Raw genomic sequence first — 5066 nt, forward strand, 5'->3', positions numbered from 1 at the left:
AAACCAATTTGGTTTAGATTTATTTGCAACTCTGTTTTTTTTTGCACTTTTCATGGCACTTATTTCCCATTTCATGTTACAGGTTTTTAAATTTTTAATTGCCTTGTCTGCCTTAGACTTTGAGCTCCTTGGAGGTAGAGACAATGGTTAATTTGTTCACTTTTATGCTTCTCTAGCCTTAGCTCTATGCCTTGAACATAATAAACACTCAGTGAATACTGACTGAACAAAGTAAACTTGTGAGAATATTAGCTAAGCCAAACTGAATTCGACCCCATACCTTGAATTTAAGAAAATAAATTCATAACTATGATCGAAAGCTGCATAGTCTGTTCAAGAAAAATAAGCACATTTCTCTTTAAAAGGTCATTCCTTTTTATTGTTAAGATCTCTGTCACACTAACAAAAAACAAAAACTCAACTTTAAATAGTACCAATTTGCATCTAAATAATAAAAGAAGCACCCTCAGGAAAAAGTAACCTAAGATTTAATTGGTATTACGTGTATTTTAAAGTCTTATGAGATAAATTATTCCAAAGTGGTACATAATTCATCACTTTCATCAGTTTTGAAACTAATCTGCTCCTACATTTTCTATCAGCTTCACTAGATCTAACGTTATTTCTTTCTGAATGTCCAGAACACGAACAAGTCACTTGTTAAACCTTGCCCAGTATCTCAAATATTTTAACACATCATCCTACATATACATTTCATTTGGATACAAATTATTTTCTAGAAATAAAAACAAAAGATAAATTGTTCACTACCAAGACAAAAGAGTGGATCTGAAAAGATATAGGTATAACAGAAAACTGAAGCCATTTTTTTTGGGGGGGGGGGGGTAGAAGAAATCTCAAATTAAGAATACTAGGTGAACATATGTTTATGGAAACTTTTTATTTGCTTTTGCAAATGTACTTTAGACTAAAATTTTTACTTACATTGCTGCTTAGGAAAGCAAACAAACAATACTATGTAGCACCTTAACAGATAATTTTCTGTTTGAAATTTAAAATCAGTTTCTCCAAATTTTATGTTATATGGCTTTTTAAAGCAATATTCTCATTCCTTCTATAGAAAGCATATATATGCAATGTTTTCCTGCATTTTTGTTTTAGAATGTACGCACAATAAATAAACTTTGACTGGTTTATCAAACCCATAAAATGGATCTTATCCATAGCTTTTATTAAGGATATTCTTGCCAGTTCAGTGATGTGAAACCATTTATACATGAAAAAAAAAAAACAGAGTCCAGAGCCAGTCTAAAACTTCTATATTACCCAAATATGCCATGAATTGACTATGAAAAAGGTCAGCTGGGTAATCCTATACAAGCTTTGCAGAATGCTTACTCAAAAGAGAACAGTTCTGAAATATAAAACGATTTTTAAGTGGGAAGTTTTAGCAGTTTTTTTGGACTATTAACTACAAATATTTATTGTAACAATTGAACAGAACTACAGGAAACCATTGGCACTGATAGAAAATACTGATTCACTGTTAGGTTACAAAAATTTATATACAGCAAAACTGAATGCTCTTTACATAAAAAAAAATAGACTACTTAAAAATAAACTTTCAAAAATTCTTGGTAATAGCTACCAGAATTAGAAAAGTAAAATTAGCTGTTAGACACTGCCTATTTTAGAACACTGGACTCTAACAGCACCTCGACTGCTGGAAAAAATCTATAAGTATGTCATGCAACATAAAAGACCAAGCTACGCTGGACAATTTTTCTATGCAGAAGAGAGCTTCTCCCAATGAAAAAACAGTCAAGATCCAAATGCGCATTTTTAGGCATTAACAATAGAAACAAAAAGAATCCAGATGAAATATTATACTTGATGTTCAATTTTAATAGCATTTTGATAAAGGAATGCTTCCTTTCACTTTAAGACATTTCTGCACATGTATGTTTTAAAATTTTAAAATTCAGGAAACGGCCAAGCCACAAGTTAATTCTTAACATGAATATACATAGTTAACCCTATATTATGCAGGCCCTTTTGAAAAGCACTGATGCACCCAACAGTTCTATGTATCTTTTCATAAAGAACAACACAAACTTTATCATCACTAACACCCAATATCTATAGTCACTTAATGTTTCGGAGCACACTGATTTAGAAGGCAAGTTTCTTTCAAAAATGGCTTAAACTCAAGCATTTTTTTCCTGAACATTGAAATTTATATTTCCAGGAAACTAAGAATTAGATAAGAAAAAGTGAAATAAATATCAACTCTAATTTCAATTACTTAAGTATTCAAGTCTATAAAAGTAGGTCTGTGGTTTAATTGTAATTAGGTTTTAGATAGTTGGTATGAAACTGCAAACTCACTACTCAGGCTTTAACCACAGAACCTGGTCCTATCCTGTTTCTAACAAGACCTGAAACCCAAGTTTAAACCCTGGATGTACCACTTACAGGTAATACTTGTGAACCTTTAAACTGCTACCCCCGTTCATCCTTTTGGAATTTGGATCAAGGAAGACAGATATGAGCCTTGCCTCCTGTCTTTTTGCCAATAGACTTGCAAATAAAGCTCCTTTATTATTATTTTTTTATTAGTTTCAGGTATATTGATTAGACATTTGATAAGATATCTATATCGTTTATGAAGTGATCCCCACGATTATTCTATAACCCATCTGGCTCTACACCTAACCATTACAATACTATTGACTATAAAGTTCCTTTCTTTTCTCAAAGGCCAGTGCCAAAGTATGTTGGGCAGCAGACCCTTGTTAGATAACAAGATCACATAAAAATGGTTTAGGATGGTGGTCATTTTCATAAGATAACACTTCTTAATTTAGAAAAATTAAGTTGTGGAACTAAAAATTTAATGAAAAATTCAGTTGTGGAACTAAATTTAATGAAAGATTTTGGGTCTCCTGTTGTAATATAAGTTCTTAAAAATTTAAAGCAAATACTCATTAAGGCAGAGCTGACATTTATCTCCCAAGAAGAATGATGACAAACAAGTCATTTTATTAAAATGAAATCTATTATAAAATTGATTCTGGAAAGCTTGTCTATGCGGCAGAATCCAGCTTCCTCAACAATAAGTGTAGCAGCAAACAAGATTTCTGATTGGATCAGAAAATTAATGTGTCCTCGACCTAGGAGGGAAAGTCAGCTAAATTAAAGAAAAAAAAAAGGTCAATTGTAAGAATCGCATTATTTTTGATGAGCCACGGTTTACTAAATGTCAGCTGTCAGAAATAGAACTTCATACCAATTCCATTTTATTCTCTATTTAGATACATTTATTTGAGAACAGATGGCATACGTAAATTTATGGTCAAATCCCTTGATGCTAGCACATCACAGGTCCCTATTAAGGAGTACATCATATTCCTATTGCCTATCTTTGTAGCATTGTTCTAGCAATAAATGTGAACATGCCACAAATTCCAAAAGGATGAACAATCATTTCATCAGTGTTGCATTTTAAAATGGTTGACATGAAACCTCTGATATCTGTTCTAAAGAAAAAGATTTACCTACCAGAAGGTTTTTCTAGAAATACACCCCAGCAGCTTGAGACAGACAATGAAGTGTTTGTACTGGTACACTAGTTTGTTTGGTGGAATACACATCTGTACTGCAGGGCAGCTGTCTGATGATTTATCAGAGCTATAAATTTGTTGGCTAAAGCACTCTAGCAAACATTTATGTGTAAGAATTGAGCTGTTATTTTGATCATGACTGGATATCTTGCAGTTCCTGTTCTTCCTTTGCTTTTAGATCCTGGTAAGCCTGCATTTTGCTTGCATCCTTTAAGAAAGGCCTGTTATAAGACAGTATCATGAGGTAGTGGACCAGGGCGATGATGGTGGCACCAGCTCCCACACAGGCCACAATGAAAAGGTGGTAGGACATGTAGAACTCATTTGTATCACAGATGTTCTAGGGAAGAGCCATGTATTTTTCCTGGGAAAGCATTCCAAGGAATGATATACTGCATTGTCAAATATCCACACAGACCCGTTCCACAATTGCTGTCCCGTTGGTCTGGGTGACTTGATGACTTCACAAGTTGACCACATGCTATAGAATATAAACACAAAGCACAGACAAGCCAAGCCACTCCCAGCACATAGGTGAGGAAGACAAACATTCCAGGGATGCATCGGCCATAGGCAGTTGTTTCAAATTCCCTGTACAGTTCTTTCACTTCCCATGTGCTGGAAAGGATGATTCCATACAAGAAAAAAAAGGACATGATTCCATAGATGACATACTGCATTGGTTGTATTACCTCACTCAGCAAGGCATGGTCACTTGTCTTGGTGGAGAAACCTGGATCAAGAATCACCATCGTTACCACAAAAGCCACATGTGCAGAGCCACAGAACAAGGCAACTCTAGAGAAGCAGAGGATAGTGGCCACCAGAGAGGTGTCGGGGACTTTTCTCAGAGACCTGATGCAGTATTTGAAGCAGCCCATAGCTGGAAACCAGTGAGAGGTTAGTAGGCTTTGGGCTCTAAGGCTCCCCTGGGACAGGCAGAGCCAATGACACAATTTCAGGGCTGGCAGGATATGCATGGGCTAGGCTCTGGGCAGGCTACACTGGGCTTCTAGGCTAGTGGCTCACTCCTCAATACAGCAGTATTTTCATATAGCCTAACAAAGCATAGATCAAAAGACATAATAGAACTAATAGAAGCATAGCTATCCGAAAAAAAAGTGGACTCACTGAAAGGGATGAAAATAGAATAAATTAGGCTAGAAATATTTCATTTTATTTTCAAACATTTATTAATTTATTTAAAAAAGAGTGTTCACTTCCTAACAACAATTAGGATGGCTAATTAAAAAAAAAGAAGAAGAAAATAAGTGTTGGTGAAGATGTGGAAGAATTAGCAGTCTTGTGCACTGTTGGTGGAAACCAAAAATGATTTATCTGCTATGGAAAACAGTATTGTGAGTCCTCAAAAAATAGAAAATATAATTACTAAATAAGCCAGCAATCCAATTATGAGTATATATGCACCAAATTGCAAGCAAGGTCTTTAAAAGCTATTTGTACACCCATGTTCATAGCAGC

The 5066-nt window shown here is 34.7% G+C and overlaps 1 pseudogene; it reads right to left on the reverse strand.

The window, feature by feature from the left end:
- Positions 1–3687: 3687 nt before the first annotated feature.
- LOC102893936 lies at positions 3688–4465 on the reverse strand (annotated as a pseudogene).
- Between the last annotated feature and the right edge of the window lie 601 nt (positions 4466–5066).

Source organism: Pteropus alecto, unplaced genomic scaffold (assembly GCF_000325575.1).
Source record: "Pteropus alecto unplaced genomic scaffold, ASM32557v1 scaffold309, whole genome shotgun sequence".
Classification (NCBI taxonomy): Eukaryota; Metazoa; Chordata; class Mammalia; order Chiroptera; family Pteropodidae; genus Pteropus; species Pteropus alecto.